Source organism: Anabrus simplex, chromosome 3, assembly GCF_040414725.1.
Source record: "Anabrus simplex isolate iqAnaSimp1 chromosome 3, ASM4041472v1, whole genome shotgun sequence".
NCBI lineage: Eukaryota > Metazoa > Arthropoda > Insecta > Orthoptera > Tettigoniidae > Anabrus > Anabrus simplex.
In genome coordinates this window covers 82,205,478-82,226,177 of record NC_090267.1, presented here as the reverse complement: position 1 = coordinate 82,226,177, position 20,700 = coordinate 82,205,478, and the positions used below count along the sequence as shown (strand labels likewise).

The following is a 20,700-nucleotide window of genomic DNA, read 5'->3' as shown; positions in this document are numbered from 1 at the left end:
TGTCAACAACTTCAAGGCTTTGACCACCAATTTTCACAGTGCCTTTCCTTGTCTTTCTTCTCTTGATATCACCATGGTCTTGCTTTTCTCTGCGCTGATTTTCATACCATCATTTTTAATTTTCTCATTCATTGCATGAAGTTGTTCTTGTACTACTTTGCTGTTCATTCCCCGGACCACAATATTGTCTTTGTCTCCTTATTCCCATATGCTTCCTTTGTCTCATTTATAATTTCATCCATAATCATTAGAAAGAAGAAAGGGGGACAGCACACTCTCCTGTCTTAGTCCAGTTTCATTTCTAAACAATAATAATTATTATTATTTCTAAACCATTCCGTCTTTCCAACCAGAGTCTGTAAGCTGCTGATGCAGTTGTTGTACATTGCTTGCACCACTTCTACAGTTCGTGTACCCAGTTTTTTTTTTTTTTTTTACCATGGTTTCCCAAACATTCTCCCTGGGAACACTATCATATGCCTTTATTAGATGTACAAATGTCATGCCCAGATCCTTTCCATATTCCCACTTAATTTCCATTAATTTCCTCATACTGAAGATTGGCTTCTCTGTAGATCTTCTACTTCTAAAGCCATACTGTTCCTCTTGTGACACTCCTTCTACCTTTCCTTTCATTCCTCTATCTCTAATATTCTTTCCAGTATTTTTGCCACTGTAATTACTTTTGTCATGTTACTACAAATGTTTGTTGATACTGTAAAATGCATCTAAGACAGGCACAAGCACTTCTTTAAGTTTTTCTCTATTTCTTTTTCTCTTCATTTATATATATTAAGTAAACAATATTCAGAGTAAGCTCAATTTACTACTTTCCACCATTTGTTTACATCTGTTTAGTTCGCAGTGCTGTGGAAATGAACGCTGAAGTGGCACTCTTCTCCCTCACATCCCCACTTCCCCCTTAAAGCCAGCTCTCAACAAATCTCATGTGCATAGTACTGTGTTGGTTCTACATTGGATGTGTTTGGTGAATATTTTACCAGCTGTTTGGAGGGTTAAATCTCTTAATGCCAGACAATGATATCAATTACATTAAGTTTCAAAATATAATTTTTAAATATTTTCTGAGCACTTTGAAATCAGAAATGATCAAATTTCAAAAATAGCAATAAAAATAATTCAAAATTAAAATTGCAGATAAAATGTGGTAATCCCTCTGAAATGCAGCCATCCAAGTGAATAAACACAGAAAATATTAAAAGTATCTGTTTGGTAGTTAAGGAGGTAATTACCGTTATGTAACTACCAACCGTCACATGACCAATGAAACCCATGAAATTCAGAAATCCCATGTACGTAAATAAATTAACCAATGAGTCGCGTAATGATAAAATTAGAAACCACATTCTTTACTCTATGGAAACTAAACCTAAGATATCGCAGTCTGCCGTTCATAATTGTGCTAAATACAGATAATAAGGCATGCTGTTCGAACTATGATAAATCATTGCTGGCACTTTATGCACAAGTACTAAACTACAATATATCATTGTGTGGCATTCTAAAGCTTTAAGAAATTACAAGTTCCATTTGGCCCAATTGTACAGCCAGTGCCCTTCATGATGCCAATCTTGTGAGGAAGGATATACTGAGTACTGCTTGTTTCTGTGATGGCTCTCAGTGTGATGTGTTGTTAGTAAATGAAGATGTGTGTTAGGACAAACAAAAACACTCAGTTCCCAAGCTAGAGGAATTAACTCTACACATAGACACAGTTACAATTTCCAAGCTGGCCATGAATCAAACTCAGAACCCTCTGAACAAAAGGGCACTATGCTGATCTTTCAGTCAAGAAGCTGGACTCCTGCAAACAGGTATTTATCTCCTGGTATTTACATACCTCTTAAATTTCATGAACTTGGTCTTGGTTTTTTTCTCTTTTTTCTTTTTTACAAGTTGATTTACATCGCACCAACACAGACAGGTCTTATGGCAATGATGGGACTGGAAGGGGCTAGGAATGGGAAGGAAGTGGCCATGGTTTTAATTAAGTTACAACCCCACCGTTTGCCTAGTGTGAAAATGGGAAACCATGGAAAACCATCTTCAGGGGTGGCGACAGTGGGATTCAAACCCACTATCTCCCAAATTCTGGATTTTGACCGCATTTAAGCAATTGCAGCTATCAAGCTCAGTCAGTCTTGTTTAGGTTTATGTAACCCCTCCCTTTTACAGACGAGAGCACATAATACAAGGTACATATAAAACAAGTAATGATTTAATAATCCAAAATAACAAACCTGAAAGAATAATGTCAGCCGATGATACACTCAGAAAAACATTTTAATTTTGACAACACGTGGCTTCGCAGGATAAACAACATGACAACTAGAGAAAGGATATATGGGAGGCAGGCTGGCAAACCCTACAGAGGACGAGATCTTACGTGACGTTGTAGGGAAAGAAACATGAGAGCATTTTCCCTTTAGTCTAACTTACTCATATTGAAGAATTTTAACAAGAAAGGTATAAAACACCAATTGAAAGGATAAAATAATCAATAAAAAAACAATTAAATCGAACCACAAGGGTCCTATCGGTAGTTCTTCAGAAAAGTGAATATTTACACAAAATTACAATTACATTTAAATAAGTGAGCATAAGTTCGATGTTGAAATTTACAATGAAAATTTAATGGGGAATATGACATAATTACAAACATCTTACAACGCAATCTAAAAATTTTACAAGGAAAGGAAACAACGGAAATTAAATCTAGTGCAGAGGCCTATAGAGGAGCAGTCCTCTCCTAATACACATCAGTGAGGGACGCATAGCTCAACAGGTGTACGCTAAACTGACGCGGAATTACTGGAGGCAACTCGTAAGAAAAAAATTAAGTTTACATTTACACAAAAGGTTAATTAAAGGAATTGCCTCCAAAACAAAGGATATGCCTAACTGACGAACTAAGGCATTACAAAATCAAAACGGTGAAAACCAGGGTCTAAGGTAAACTCCGAACAAATGAATTTACATTTTAATTTAACACTTGAGAAAAGAAAACATGCTTACCCCGGGATGGCTGGAGCCGGTGAGCGGACCACCTAACAAGGTGCATCCGATCGTTAGTACGTACGAAAACCAAAGACGCTGAACAGAGCCTTGCTCCTGCTAAGGAGCCAAAAGGCCGGAAATTGGGAAATACTCAAACAGCCAATCAGGGAAGCTACCTATGATTCGACCCGAAGTTTCACCAATACAAATTAATGTTATTTTTGCCAATGGCATTACTGCACCATATATGGTAATGTGGGAAATTTATTCTAGAGGTTTCAATTGCGAAACTCAGCGATTTCGTGATCGAAGCCTCCACGTGGCAACTATAGGGTGATACAAAAAATGTGTTACAACAAACATATTACTGGAGATCTCCAATATCAATATCTTCCAACACTCATAAGATTATTAAATATCAACAGTTCACAGTCGTTCCTGTAAGTCCTGAAAATTCTTTAAATACACAAATTTTCACCCGAAATAAAACACGTAAATTTGTACATAAATTTACAGCAACAAAAAAAAATCTTCAATTGAATTCTTCAGAAATGTCTTTCAATGACGGTTTCATGACAAATCTTCAGTATTAACTGATTCCACCGATTCTCTCAACTCACCACTGGCGACATCCTCCACCGCTGAATCTCGAGCTCCGCTTTATAATAAATTTTAAAAAAACATTTTACTTTAAATTGCGGTTTCAACTGGAGGTCTGAATTTTGTGAACACACTGATACCAACGTGCATCACCCACATCTTGATGCAACTTTTACAAAGAGTATCTTGGAAGCAGAATTTCCTAAGCTCGACCACAGGTATTGCTGTCCATAGGATTGCTGACATCGTCCGCCTGCCAACATGGTTTCCCTTTTCAGTCCAACCAGGGTCTCCAATGACGCTTCATATAATTCATTCGCATAGCGAACTCACAGTGAACATGTAATAAGAGATGGCGCAGTACTGGACAACTGCCACCACCAGGAATTCTGAGACAATGCACTCCCAGGTTAAATGCAAACAGGCCAGGAATTCATAGTGCCCCTTCCAACAGGCACGGCAGGTTCCCTGTCTGGACCAGGTTATAGTGATCACTGGAACAGAGATCAACCGCAGCAGAAAAGGAAATAATATGGGAAAGAGCATAGCCTCGGCTATGCAGAAGAGAAACGTAGACTGAAGGGTGGTTTTTCTGTGTTTTTTTAATAATAACGACTATTACTATTATAACAGGAACTGTGAATATCCATGCGAGGAAGATAACCTCGCCCCAAATATCTTTGGGAACTCCAAGCCCTCCCAGGGCAAGCATGTATAAAATTTTACCAAACATAAGAAACCAAATAAAATTAGGAAAGTTTACTGGAGTTTACCCTAATACCGGAAATTGTACAAGGGATCCCTAGTTATGACAGTGAATGAAAATCTTAACCTAAAGGACATACTAAATTATACCTAATATGATCTCAGACGACCATACTTATTGCAACTAAAATCTTAAATAACCTCTAAACTTGCCAATGTATCTGGCCGGATATACACCCCAAAATTTGCTTACAACTAAATTTCCTTAAGTTACTAATAGATACTAAAGCATCATCTCATAACTAGGGGATCTTGACTTGTGACAAATGGACTCGACTGATCCTTTTCTTTTCAGGATCGCTGACTAGCAATGACACAGTGGTTATAAATTTCAATATCATGCAGGGACCTCAAAATCTGGGGGCCAACTTACTAATAACATGGTCCGCAGCACTACTCACAGTATGAGACTTTACATAAACCTGGTCACCCACAGACAGATTGTGTGGTCTTCGCCCGTGATTATAGTTACATTGAACTTTAGCGTAATATACTTTCAAATTCTTACGGGCACGGTGCCAAGCATATGGATCGTTTCTGGATTTGCGACATCAGGTAGAAGATCGTTAATAGACCACAGATTAGAGAGTGGAGAATTGGGGGTGAACACTAGCATCAATGAAGCAGGAGTTTGCTTATGACTTTCATGAACGGCAGTGTTGAAAGCAAATGATAACCAATTAAGTGATGAATCCCACTTAGAATGGTCAGAAGAATGGTAGGCAATAAGAGCAGATCTTAAATTTTGATTGACTCTTTCAGCATAATTAGGCCTGGGATAATAAGGAGTGGTAGTCACATGAGAAATAGATAGGTCAAAACAGAAATCACGGAATTGCACAGGTGTAAAAGCTCTAGCATTATCACTCACCAGAAATTGACAGGGTCCAAATGAAGCAAAGATCTGTTTCAAGCAAGAAATAGTAGTATTAGCATTAGCCATGCGAGTAGGAAACAGCCACGTAAAACGCGAGAACGCAACAACACACACAAGTATGAAATGATGGTCGATCCGTGATCGCGGGAATGGTCTGATGTAGTCTATAAATAGTCTCTCCATCGGGCAAGAAGCTTGCTCAGATGACAAAAGACCAAGGCGGGTATTAGGAGCGGGTTTACTAATATTACAGGTTTTACAAGATTTGACCATGGTGCAGATTTCACCATCCATAGATTTCCAAATGAAGTATTTACAAATTTTCTCTCTAGTTTTGAATACACCAAGGTGTCTGCCGACAGGGGATTCATGGAAATATTTGAAAAGAGCAGGAACTAAATTAGCTGGAACAACAATTTTGGGGTATCTGCGACCACGAGCAGGACAACATAGAACACCATTCTTAATGACATAGGGTTTGACTTGCTCACCAGACTTAATTATGTCAGTAATACCTTTCAATTCAGGGTCATCCTCCTGATATTTAGAAATATCTTTGAAAAGGAAAGGGGAATTGGTCAAAACTACATTAACAAAGGCCGAAACTTGTTCAGGAGAGGGATCTGCAGGCTCTTATTGAGGATCAGAACTGCCAGGATAGAACATCCTACTAAGACTGTCAGCAACAACATTTTGAGTTCCACGAATGTGACGAGCTTCAAATTGAAAAGCTGAGATGCGTACTGCCCAACACGCAAGACGACCGGTCCTTCGTGGTCTGGCCAGTACCCAACTCAGCGCCTGATTATCAGTTTCGTGATCAAATGGGAGGTGTTCAAGGTACATTCTGAATCTTTCCAAAGAAAAAACAACAGCTAAGGCTTCTAATTCATAGATCAAATAATTGCGTTCAGCAGGATAAGCATAAGAAATTGGACGATGTCCATCTTCAAATTCCTGAAGGAGCACAACAGATATAACAGTAGATGAGGCATCAGTCTGTAGAATAAAACATTTAGAAAAATCTGGCATCACCAGCACAGGAGCGTTACATAAGACAGATTTCAAATCGTAGAAAGCTTCAAGTTGAGCATCACCCCATTCAAATTTAGCAACTTTCCTCCTCAAGGCATTTAATGGAGCTGGTCTTTCAGCAAAATTGGGATGAATTTATGGAAGAAATTGACCATGCCAACAAACCTAGCTATAGCCTTGACATCTTTAAGGGTTGGGAAATTTTGAATCGCTGCAGTACAAGATTGGTCAATCGAGACACCTTTATCAGACACAATATGTCCTAATAAGGACATCTAGGGCTGTGCAAAAGTAACTTTGCTAGCCTTAAGGGTCAGTCCTGCTTTATGGAGTCTTTCAAGGACTTCACTGAGATGAACGAGGTGTTCTTCAAAAGTTTCACTAAAAATTACTAAATCATCCAAATAATTGTAAACACATTTGAATTTGATGTCAGACAACACGTTATCCAGCAGCCGAGTGAGCACTGCGGCTCCCGTCACCAACACAAAAGGTACACGCTCAAATTCATAGAGGTTCCAGTCAGTGGCAAAAGCCATGAAATGCTTGGATTCCTCAGCAAGAGGTATCTGATAATACGCCTGATTCAAATTGAAAGTGGTAAAAACTTTAGCATTTGATCGATGATAGCCTTAAGGGCTTTCATCTTGGGAGGCAACAACCGATATGGAGGAGAACAAACAGGTACATTATCAGCAACTTCAATTTTATACTCCAAAACATTGGTTATCCCTAACTTATCAGTAAACACATCAGGAAATTTATCACAAAGATTTCTAAGTTGGTTGGCTTGATCCTCAGGTGAATGACTAAAGTCGAATGCTTTGGGTTCACTCGTATCCTCAGGGACAGCACTGACATGATAAGGAAGAATAGGAGAATGACTACACAATTTAAAGACTCTAACAAAAAATTTAAACTGGAACTCGTTGTACTGAAGATCCAAAATCATACCTGTTTTGGCAGTAAAATTTGCACCCAGAATGAAAGGATAAGATAAATCTCTCGCCACTAGCACAGGCATTTTCCACGTGAAATTACGGATTCTAATTTTGATATTCAGAATTCCAATCACATTCAATGAATTAGAGTTAGCCGTATGGCAGGTTAAAGACACAGGTTTTAAAGAAGGGAACATACAAACAGATTTTACAGAGTTATACAAATTTTCATTCATCAAGGTGAGGCTACTTCCAGAATCCACTAAATCACAAACAGGTTCATTATTCACTTCTAGGCATATGTAAGGTAATTTACACGGAGGAATAGCAGAACTACCACAAGATTGCGGGAAATTGACACTTGGGTCAAATACAGGTTTATTATCAACTACAGGATTGGTTAAGTTGTCATCTAACTGACAGCGATAACAGACGAAACATGAAAGTACACTATAAGGTTTTGCAGAAGAATTGGCGGTTAGTCATCTGGCACTGCCATTACCAGAACGCCCAGAACAGGAAGAATTGCAAGGACACTGTCTAGAAAAATGTCTACCTGACCCACAGTATCTGCAAGAATTAGTGGAGGAAGACACTCTACTCATGTTAGGATTTGAATTGCCTAAGGGCTCAATCTTAGGACAATTCCTTTGGAAATTTTGAAGTTGACCACTCATGGACGGTTTTGAATTGCCTAAGGTCCCAATCTTAGGACAATTCCGCTGGAAATGATCAGTGGAGCCACAATTGTAGCATGCACGCAAATTACGTGGCTTGGACGGAGAAGAAACGGCACTAGTGACCTGAGAAGACATGCTCATAGGAGGAGGAGCTAACACAACGCGTAGCTGATCAGCATACCTAATGCCTTCAGCAGAAACAGTGATAGCTTCCAATTGAGCGAACGTAGCGGGTCGTGGTGACAGAGCAAGATACGACCGATAATTTGGTGCAAGACCCTCAACAATGCTAGCAACCATTTGAGACTCAGAATAGTTGAGCATAAAAATCCTGGTATTGAACTTAATGTCCTGAATATATTCAGATAATGTTTCATTCAAATGCTGTACACGGAAATAATGCTTTTGCACCAAGGAAGACAAAGCAGGGAAGGAATAAAGAACTCAAGCACATGCGCGTGAAATTGGTCAACTGTCCACTTTTCAGAAATGGCTCTTATGACATGCTCAGAAAGAGCTCCAGATACATGTGGATATAAAACTTGGAAGAAATTATCACTACTTAAAGCATATACTATACATTGATCTTTAAATTCAACCAAGAAACACAGAAATGTAAGAATCTCTTCGATTGAATTAGCGGTAAACTTAGATACGCCCTTAAATAGAGCAGTTAACGGGTGAGGTAAATTAGCAAACATTTGAGAAACAGCAGGCGTAGTAGGTACCTAAACAGGACTGGATTGATTAAGAGAAGGCATCACAGTTGTATAGAAATCTTGATTTGAACGCCCCTGGGAAAGGGTGGGTGTACTAAAAGTGAGGTTAGGACCACAGCTAGATTGCATCGAAACTGGCACAAATATTCACATCTGCAAAACATTCTCGCACATTTGTGACACCACCGAAGCATTTGCTACGGGTGACACTTAGATATGGGGATACATTTGCACAGTAGGAAGAGAAACAACTTGGGTCACAACTGAAGGTTGAGATAAAGACACAGTAGAATTTACAGTTCCCATAGGAACGGTAGGCATACCAACTTGTGTACAAGAAGCATCACTGGCATTATTCACAGGCAGAGAAGCACTTGTAAATATAATAGGAGAAGATTGCAGGGGAACATTATTACAAGTTACCACATTACTAAATTGTGAAGCAGTAGATAAAGAGATGGTTTCACTGTTACAAGTTTCAGATGGAGCAGACACATCAACTACAGAACTGGAGCTAGATGATGCATTGCCTTCTAGCAAGCCTACAATTTTATCAAAAATCCCAGATAATTTTGATAACAACAGCTCACATTCCTGTTGCTCATTTATAGTTAAATTAAGAGTTAACAGGTCGCAAATCCTGTCCACGTAATGCTGGACTTGGGCTTCCACACATATTAACTGAGCATTGGATGGTTTAGAGGAACAAAAGGACAAAAGAATAGCTTCAAATTCGGTAAATTTATCTTTAACAAGGGTCAAAGATGTACACACTTCGTTTGTTGATAGGTTGGGTATGGCTATTGTTACGTTAAGCGATTGCTTTAACAAACATCCCTAACCCTTCCTGTCGAATTCAATTTACGAATACGATGTTCGTAAACTAATTCCTCCTTCCTCAAATGGAACGGAACAGGGACCACTCGAGACATGTTAACAAGAAATTACGTTAGGAGTTGATACCAGGTTATTTTAGGTTAGTTAAGGGTTACTGCTCACGCATCTCTTTCTTCTACAACCACGCCTCAGCTAACAGATGTAACCCCCGCCCCCTTTTACAGTTGAGAGCACATAATACAAGGTACATATAAAACAAGTAATGATTTAATAATCCAAAATAACAAAACTGAAAGAATAACGTCAGCCGATGATACACTCGGAAAAACGTTTTAATTTTGAGCAAAGAGAATGAGTAAGAGATGACTCTCAACGTTATTTTTCACTTCTGTACACAACGGCTGCTCAAAGATCGCCAGGAATTGCACACTAGCGCCTCTAGTGTAAACAGGGCTGAACTAAAATTACCGGGTGGGTGATTTAAATCGTTTAGCGCGCGGAGGGTCCCCAGGTTCTCGTCCCCCCTCCACTCTTAAATATTATATTAAATATATTTTTTCTTTGTTTTATTTCTCTTATATTTTTCTTTCATTTCCTTTTCTTTCTTTCCTTCTTTCTGTTACCTTTTTCTGAAATACTGCATTCTGAACAACAATACACCTGGAGGTTGGCCTGTGCTTTTTTATTATTATTATTATTATTATTATTATTATTATTATTATTATTATTATTATTATTAATGTTTTTGCTGGAGAAAAGAAGCTTACCAGCTTATGCTGCTTGTTATAATTATTTGATTTATGGAGCTATATCTTATTTTTACTAATTCACAAAGCCATGAAGGATGGGAGTGACTGGCCTTGCTGTGGTGCTTTTGTTTGTTTCTGCTGAGGAAAAAGGAAGCTAACTCACAAAGGGAGGAAGGAGGTGACCAGAAGGTGAGTGGGATTGGCAATCCTTATCTCAGATGAAGACCTATGACAGAAATAGACACTAACATCCCCTCGTATATCAGTCCTCTTTAACACTACTTAAGCCAACTGTAACAGTTAATAGTATCAAGATATGCCACTTATGCAGGAAATAAAATATAAATAAAATGTAAGAAAGAAAACCATACACAGGAACCAAAATGATGAAAGGAAACTCATATGCTAAGGATGGAGTTTGTAGGATTCAAAGGTAAATTGAAATGAAACATGATCTTTTGATTTATGGAGCTATATTGTACCTACTATCCACAGTGTTACAGGTATAAAATTTTGTAGAAATTTGCACAAAAGTTTTAGTGATCATAGTATATCATAATCTCATGACATTACATTCAGCAGTGTTAATCATCAATTAATATTCATCAGCCAGAAAACTATTCAATACAACACAAATACAAAATAATTCATTTATGAAAGAAAGACTGGAACTGACAAGGTACAACATAATACTTTTCTCTCTTATTGCAGTCTAACGTTGCACTGACATTGCAAAAGTTTTCAGCAACACCATTTGTATTTTCCCAAGGAACTTACTATATGATACATCTTTCAGTCTGTCAAAAGAGGCACCTAGGGCCACACACTCAGAAATATTGAGATTTGTACTTCTTTTGCATCTACTAGAGGATGGCAAATCTCTGCCAGAGTAGTGTTTGAAGAAACCAAGACATGATAGCACATACTCTGTTCCTACATACTGCACCAAAACACAACATATCATTCAATCAGTCATCTGCGTTTAGATGATAAACAATGTCAAGCTACAAAATTGTATGCATCCCTTGTATTCATTGATCTACACTATTTACAATAAAAAATGTTCTATTTTATGTGACAGTAGGATATATCTAAATTTTTCTGCTACATAGAAAAGGATGGAATCATGAATATATTTGAGGGTTTATTTTTTTTTTTTTTTTTTGCTAGGGGCTTTACGTCGCACCGACACAGATAGGTCTTATGGCGACGATGGGATAGGAAAGGCCTAGGAGTTGGAAGGAAGCGGCCGTGGCCTTAATTAAGGTACAGCCCCAGCATTTGCCTGGTGTGAAAATGGGAAACCACGGAAAACCATCTTCAGGGCTGCCGATAGTGGGATTCGAACCTACTATCTCCCGGATGCAAGCTCACAGCCGCGCGCCTCTATGCGCTCGGCCAACTCGCCCGGTATTTGAGGGTTTAAAAGACAAGAGAGCCCTTACAGATTCTGTGATTGTTCCCTCTTACAACATGCAGGAGGTACAAATAATGCTTCCTTTCAGTCCATCCACAGGAGAGGAGTTCCAATAAATTGACAGAAATATGTAGCATCAGGATCTACATACAATAATATGGCAGCTGATCCAGCACAAAACATTCCCATGCCAAGTCACAACATAGCTCCACCTATTAAGAGCTATGTCCAAGGAATTGTTTGCTAATTTAGTACAGTATTATGAACAATATGCTGCTACTTCCACAACATTACGGTGTGCAAGGGACTTTGCTGTGACCTAGACGAAATGCCAGTTGAAGACAGTGGAAACTCACTTCAGACAGTGCCATTTGTACCTACTGTATATTGAAGGCAGAAATCTATGTTGGTGATTGCAGAGTAGGCTGATCTGTGGTCTGACAGCATGCACTCCAACCAGCCAACCAAGCAGAGGAGGGGTGGCAATGGTTCCACCGTGTTTCTACACCTCTGCATTTGGGACACAGAAATGGGCTGTTCCCCTACCACTGGCTGTCCTGAGAATGGTTTTCCTTTCGCCTGCAGTAAGGCGAATGATGGGACAGTTCCTAGTATATGTCATGGCCACCAAACATCTTGCCCTCACCACAAATCTCCTTGCTTAAGATGATGATGCTGCTTGTTGATTAAAAGGGCCTAACATCTAGGTCATTGTTTTAAGAGAAAGTACAACTAGGCAACCATAGAAGAAATGGAAGGGGGCCGACACTAGGAAAAATGATGGTATCAGCTAAGGAAGACCAGGGCCATGGAGGGAAAATAAGACTCCCTAGGCCTCCATACATAATACAATCGGGGGCAGAAAAGAACAGGTGGTGATCGGGGTAGATCAGATAGGATAGATGAAAGTGGGGAGCCTGGCGCAAGTAAGCGGAAGCAATGCCAAAATTCAATTAAGGGCTCCGTGGTCGCCTACCCAAGCTCCCAAGTGCAGAGCCCACATGGGACCCCTTTTAGTCGTCTCTTACAGCAGGCAGAGGATGCCGGGGCTGTTATTCTACTGCCCCTACCCACAGGGGGACAACTATGATAAGGCTAGTTTCTTTACGTTGCACAGACACAGATAGGTCTTATGGCGATGATGGGACAGGAAAGGCCTAGGAATAGGAAGGAAGCAGCCTTGGCCTTAATTAAGGTACAGCCCCAGCATTTGCCTGGTGTGAAAATGGGAAACCACAGAAAACCATTTTCAGGGCTGCCGACAGTGGGGTTCGAACCCACTATCTCCCGGATGCGAGCTCACAGCTGTGCGCTCCTAACCGCACGGCCAACTCGCCCAGTATGGTACTATGATAAGGAAAGTTTGTTCAACTGTTACCATCACATCAAATGAATGGGTTACCAACATCACAAAATTCACAAATATTAATTTAGTTACTTGGACATTGCATACATACCAGTACATATTTTTGTATAGGAGGATGTGCATACAAACTGCAAATAAGAGAGGATATATTTCCTGTCTTCTGATGAGAAATTTTCTCCAAAATATGAGATTTTCAGTGAAACCTCCTTTGGTAGAAATGGATGCTTAACCAAAACTATGACTTCTTTACACAAATCATTCACACAATATCACACGACACTTCCACTTCAGTATTTGATTATTATCATACAATTATACACAAATGATGATCTCATATAAAGGAACAGACTATGTGTACAGTAAACCACATGTTTATTGCTCTTGAAAATAACTCCACATTACAGTTTTGCACTTCCCATTTAGCAGATATGCTTCATGCTGTACTTAATCTCCCTATAATAATATTAATAGTAATACTAATTTTAATGATAATAATATATGTCCCATGAAGTTTAAATAAAGTGTTTGATTATATAACAACTGTAGAGCAGGAATTTATAAAAGTCATTAATGCAATTAAGACAAATGGGAGTCTGAAACATGCAGATGTATGGCATATTTTGAATTAACATGAACTGAACATACTTGTTTTCGACCTTTATGAACAATTATAATGACGTTCTGGGCTTCATAATGATCTCATTTTTTTGCCTATGAGGCTCATATATCACCGATTCATGGCAACGATGGAATGGGCCTCAGAAGGATGCAACTGTGGCCTTAATTAAGGTATGGCCTTAGTATCTGCCTGCCTATTGCAAAGAAGGGAAACCATCTTCAAGATAGCTGACAGCGGGGTTCGAACCCACCACTGCCCAAGCGCAATTTCATAGATACATGACCACACTGCACAGCATACTTGTTGGGTGTTTTGTAATACAAAATTAAATATATTGATAAACAATCATTAGCATTCATAAACTGAAATTGTTTAATTTGAATGTAAAATTAACATTAATAACATTAGCACCAGTGTTCTCCCCAGAAATGTTTGTCAGGCGGGTGGCAAGAATGAGTAGCCGGGTGGGGAATACTACATAAAACTTCAATATGAATATAAATTTCAATTCGTTCCCCTCAGGGCATTAACAATAACATCAGACAGGTAAATATTAACTGCACAATTAAACTATTTGAATGTTATTATCATGAACAAGTTATAACAAAGTACGTTGAACTTCTAGTGTTCTATTGCTCCTTACAAATCATGTTACAGTGGACTTAGGCGTCCCAATCGGTTGCTGTGGACATGTGGGCAGCATCTTTATACAGCATCCTTGATAGGGGTCCTGGATACCTGAAGTGACGAAAGTGCCTTGAACACACAGTGCGGTTCCTCAGCTGCTTCGGAGGAAGCTGCCGCAACCGTTCGACCCCCACGATGTCCAACCACTCTCTGCAAATGTTAGGTCTAGCAACAGGGAAATGATGAAATAAGATTCCCTGTTGCCAGCCTTCTTCGCTATCTGTGTAAATTCCACAGATCTGACACTTTTTGTGCATGGTCTGAGACATGAAAAGAAATAGAAGAAAATAATTAAGGACACTGTAATCAGTTTATATTTTTACTGCTAATATCAATACTATCAAAACGATAGTGACCTATCAGACATAGGCCTAATAAAACAGTACATCAATTGAATTTTAAGGTGTCTGTTTCAAGTAGGCTTATGTAACTATCATATCAACCACCATGCAGAAAGATAATAAAAAGGTGACAGCCAAAAATAATAGCAACTATCAATCATTAACTTATTAACTTACTTAACCTCCTGCGGCCTAGTATCTTTTTAATATGATTTTATTTAAAAATAGAATGGAATATCCACAAACATTATTAAAACAATACGATAAAATAAACAGAAAATTTAGGCCTAGGCGATTATGTTTCAATTTTTTTTTTTTTTTTTTTGCTATTGGCTTTACGTTGCACCGACACAGATATGTTTTATGGCGACGATGGGACATGAAAGGGCTATGACTGGGAAGGAAGCGGCCGTGGCCTTAATTAAGGTACAGCCCCAGCATTTGCCTGTGTGAAAATGGGAAACCACAGAAAACCATCTTCAGAGCTGCCGATAGTGGGGTTCGAACCTACTATCTCCCGAATACTGGATACTGGCCGCACTTATGTTTCAAATTATCTGAAATTCATTTGCCTTGGTGTGGTATGTTTTCATGTTCTGGCCTCAGGAGATTAGTAAAACAAGAACAGTAAGGATGCTTACCTCAAATATCTTGTACTTTTTCTTCAAACATGCAAACGAAGATAACAGATATACGCATACAAATCAAAGTGAAGCAAAATGTCACAAACGTCAAAAACGTGGTAGTCCCACGTGGTCCAAGTTGTCAAACTCAAATCGACCAATAGCAATCGGGAGATGTTTCTACCAATAGGAGCTGCCGTATTCGTCACGTGGGCTTAGGGTGAGTGACGTGATGTACAACAGCGCGCCCATGCGAGTGGAGGGCGAAAGTATTCAGTCTGAGCTGGGCCCTTGGAAGGGTAGGACCTATGCTGCTGTCAAACCCTTGATTTTGAGAACACGTGGCTTCGCAGGATAAACAACATGACAACTAGAGAAAGGATATATGGGAAGCAGGCTGGCAAACCCTACAAAGGACGAGATCTTACGTGACGTTGTAGGGAAAGAAACGTGAGAGCATTTTCCCTTTAGTCTAATTTACTCACATTGAAGAATTTTAACAAGAAAGGTATAAAATACCAATTGAAAGGATAAAATAATCAATAAAAAACAATTAAATCGAACCACGAGGGTCCTATCGGTAGTTCTTCAGAAAAGTGAATATTTACACAAATTACAATTACATTTAAATAAGTGAGCATAAGTTCGATGTTGAAATTTACAATGAAAATTTAATGGGGAATATGACATAATTACAAACATCTTACAACGTAATCTAAAAATGTTACAAGGAAAGGAAACAACGGAAATTAAATCTAGCGCAGAGGCCTATAGAGGGGGAGTCCTCTCCTAATACACATCAGTGAGGGACGCATAGCTCAACAGTACGCTAACCTGACGCGGAATTACTGGAGGCAACTCGTAAGAAAAAAATTAAGTTTACATTTACATAAAAGGTTAATTAAAGGAATTGCCTCCAAAACAAAGGATATGCCTAGCTGATGAACTAAGGCATTACAAAATCAAAACGGTGAAAACCAGGGTCTAAGGTAAAGTCTGAACAAATGAATTTACATTTTAATTTAACACTTGAGAAAAGAAAACATGCTTACCCCGGGATGGCTGGAGCCGGTGAGCGGACCACCTAAACAAGCTGCATCCGATCGTTAATACGTACGAAAACCAAAGACGCTGAACAGAGCCTTGCTCCTGCTAAGGAGCCAAAAGGCCGGAAATTGGGAAATACTCAAACAGCCAATCAGGGAAGCTACCTATGATTCGACCCGAAGTTTCACCAATACAAATTAATGTTATTTTTGTCAATGGCATTACAGCACCATATATGGTAATGTGGGAAATTTATTCTAGAGGTTTCGATTGCGAAACTCAGCGATTTCGTGATCGAAGCCTCCACGTGGCAACTATAGGGTGATACAAAAAGTGTGTTACAACAGACATATTACTGGAGATCTCCAATATCAATATCTTCTAACACTCATAAAGATTATTAAATATCAACAGTTCACAGTCTTTCCTGTAAGTCCTGAAAATTCTTTAAATATACAAATTTTCACCAGAAATAAAACACATAAATTTACAGCAACACAAAAGAAATCTTCAATTGAATTCTTCAAAAATGTCTTTCAATGACGGTTTCATAATAAATCTTCAGTATTAACTCATTCCACCGATTCTTTCAACTCACCACCGGTGACATTTTATATCTAGTTTGTTATACTCAGACTATAAGTTTAGTCTGCCTATTGCCTGGTCTAATGCAATGCCTTGCGTGGAGAAAAGTGTTTTATATGCATGAAAGAATAATTCCATCTGTGATGAATCCATCATTTCCACTACCTTATGGATTAAAAGGTTGAATATAATAGAACTCATAGGATCTCCTTGTAAAACATTGTTAATTTGATGATGCCTTCTGAGCTGCTTAATCCATCATTGATGATTCGGATGATATATTGCAAGATGCTTGCTATTGGTAGGAAATTGTTTCCATGTCCTAGTATGGCTGTAAACTTCTGGAGAAGTATATTCCTGTCCACTGTATCTCATGCCTTAGGCTGCTCGTCCACTGGAAGTGACTAGGCACGACTATGTGATCAGGTGACTACAGGCGACTTTGATTCATACTACTATACGCGACTGGGGTCATCCATTGCAGGCGACTTCGCACGACTGTCAGTTGATATCTGTACTCCGTACAGGTCTGTGTGAGTTTCTGTAGTAGGCGTTGTCAAGTTATTAAAAGTATTAAAGAAGGTGAACGACAAGCTGTGGCATTATTACATCAACAATCACAATCAGAAACCAGTGGTGCACCCACCAGATTTGCTTTACTAGGCGAACACACAAATGTTACTAATGCTTATGTGCATCAGTGACAAATTTGTAGCATACTTCCGTGAACACAAACTGAATAATTGAAAATATTTAGGTACTGTTTCCACTTAAAAGTGCTTTTTTTTTCATTTCCTTTTCATTTTATATTGCAACAGGAACTTCACATGTTACCATACTAAAATTATAAAAATAATAATAATAATAATAATAATAATAATAATAATAATAATAATAATAATAATAATAATAATAATAATAATAATAATAATAATAATAATAATAATAATAATAATAATAATAATAATAATAATAATAATAATAATAATAAGTTATTGTTTCATGTCCCGCCAACTACATTTTTATGGTTTTTAGAGATGCTGATGTACGGGAATTTTTTCCTGCATGTAGGACTGAGCCAGGATTGAATCTGTCAAATTGGGCTCAGAAGGCCAGCGCTCTACCGTCTGAACTACTCAGCCTGGCATATAAACAAACAAACAAACAAACAAACAAACAAACAAACAAACAAACAAACAAACAAACAAAAGTACTTACTGTTATCAACACCCACTCACCCCTGCAACTTTTGACAATAGTTTGCGTTGTATATCTTGAGAATGACAGCGTTTATCTTTCATATTCCATAGGGGGTGTTCTTTCATAAAGCACGCTTATGAACTTTTCACTATCTACATCCATGACAGATGTTAATTGATACTGTAGTAATAATAAAAATAATGTTGCATATGATGATGACAGACAACCAAATGCTTGCAGGTACCATGGAGTTCAGGTGACTACAAGCGGCAAATCCCATTCAAGGGGGGTCTGTCACTTGTCGCCTGTTGTCTGCTATAGTCGTGTGAAGTCGGCTGCTCGAGGTCGCCTGCAGTGGATGCGGTTCCATTACAATCTTCGCTTTGGGATCAGTCGCGCTAGTATGCACGTAGTCGTCTGATCTTTTAATCACGCGTAGTCGTTTCCAGTGGACAAGCAGCTTTAGTGTCTTCTTCATCGTTTTGCCTCATGACTGAGGCGTCGTGACTATCATAATATTCAGCCCTCTAGCCGATGAACCATACTCCGCCATTCTTCCCTATCTAAAGCTTTCAATGTGGTTACTCTGAGGGAACACTGTAGGGGGCCGTTCACCATGTCAATCCATCGCGTTGGTATTCGTCCTCGTTGTCTGGTTCCCTGGACTTTGCCCTCAACAATCAGCTTTTGTAGACTACCATCTCAGCACATTATATGTCCAAAGTAGCGTACAATCCGTTGAGAGACCTTACACGATAGACAAACTTTTATCTGAAGTTGGTTCAGGATTGATGTGTTCGTGCGATGAGCTGTCCAAGGAATCCTTAACATTTTCCTCCAGCTTTAGTGTAGTCATTGAACCAGCTTTAGTGTAGTCATTGAAAATTGTGTACATAACTCCCCTTCTTAGTGCATCTCAAATGCTTGAGAGTACCTACTTAATTGCTTGAAGTGCAGACCTTTGGCTAAAGCCATATTGCTGCTCAGGAATTTTACCCATTTGATCAGGCATTATTTGATAGTTTCAACCATTCCTTTAGTTTGCGATATGTTAATTACTTTTAAGGTTTTCAAATATATTTTTAGGATTAAGAAGAGATTAATATGTCCTTACTTCTTGTAAATAGTACACCTAAACGAGCCTTAGCTGATGATGTCTTTTCGCTAGATGAAATATGTACTACAATTTTTAGTTTGCCATAGGCAAATAAATAATATCAGTTAGTTGGAATCATTGATTTATTTATTTCAATTCTATATCACATCGATACGGATCATGAGGATGATAGTTTGCAACACTACTATTTTGTCGGAAATCACCCAGAACATATTGTGCTGCTTTCCTTTGGATCTTTTCCACTTCTGGTATCAAGTAATCCTCTAATTGGAGTCTTACCAGAGACTTATACACCCTCTCTTTTACATCCTTACTAAAACCTCTAAATCAACCACATGTAGAGAGAGTTCTCTAACCTTTGTTTACAACCTCATTATTGTGATTGTTCCAGTAAAGATGTTTTCTTATATTAACACCTGTAAGGACTTTCACCATACCAACATTGGAATTGAAAATGACATGACATTTCCTTTTGGTGAAACTTAAAACCTAACTTTTCATCCCGTTTAACATCATACCATCTAGTGTCCTTCTCACATCATTGTCGACGTCTTTTTGCAATTGTGAGTGAGTGAAGGTGTGAGAGATTTGACGCTCTTTTGGGGCGATTTTGTACATTTAAATTGATAGATCAATAATAGAACTTAGATCATATTTGATAGATATGGACTGATGGAGGTGTTACTTGAAGAACAATTGTTTCATTGAGGCACATCTTGATCCCATTTAAAGCTTGGAATAGTTGATCTGAAGTTCACAGATTTTGTTTATGTGAGTGATCAAAGATAAGTATTTCGGAACTTGCAGTGGTTAATACCACTGACTGAAAAGACGTCTTTTAATACCATTCATAAGTGTACGATCAATATAGGGTGTTCCCAACATGTGGGAAGTACTCAGAGGTCGATAGTATACCACCAAATAACACAAAAGGTCCATATGAACATATGCCCTACTGTTGAACGTTTGCAAGTTACAGACTTGCCAACTTTTTACAGGAAGTATTGGTAATAGTCTCACCTGGCACATTCCATGTTGAGTAGCTGTTGCCATTTTGGTGTATCAGCAAGGATACTGCATTTTAATATAAAGGTAACGTAAGGGTGTGTTCTGCCCGAAGGCAGGTCCGAACCTCCGCAGAGATGTGCCAGAGCCGGAGTTTACATGTGGTAGGGTGGTCAGTTCCTTTCCGCTCCTCCATTCCCTTACCCCCACCAACAGTGCGTGGCAACCCATCCACTTTTCGACCACGCCCAATGTTGCTTAACTTCGGAGATCTCATGGGATCCAGTGTTTCAACACGGCTACGGCCGTTGGCACATTTTAATATAAGAAGAGCTCAAAATGTTCTTCATTTGCCTGAATTGTTGGACAAGTTCAAACACTCCACGCATTACACACATTCGATGGCAACCTTGTTCCACACACTGGCGAAGTAGTGCAGTGTCTGTAATAGCAGGCTTGGCTTCAAACTTAA

The 20,700-nt window shown here is 38.7% G+C and overlaps 1 protein-coding gene across 3 annotated transcripts in view; it reads left to right on the top strand.

Annotated features, from left to right (window-relative positions):
• The window catches only part of LOC136865996 (PTS-dependent dihydroxyacetone kinase 1, dihydroxyacetone-binding subunit DhaK), a 380,683-nt gene that overhangs the window by 202,699 nt on the left and 157,284 nt on the right, over nucleotides 1–20,700 (top strand). The gene's annotated exons all lie outside the window — the stretch shown is intronic.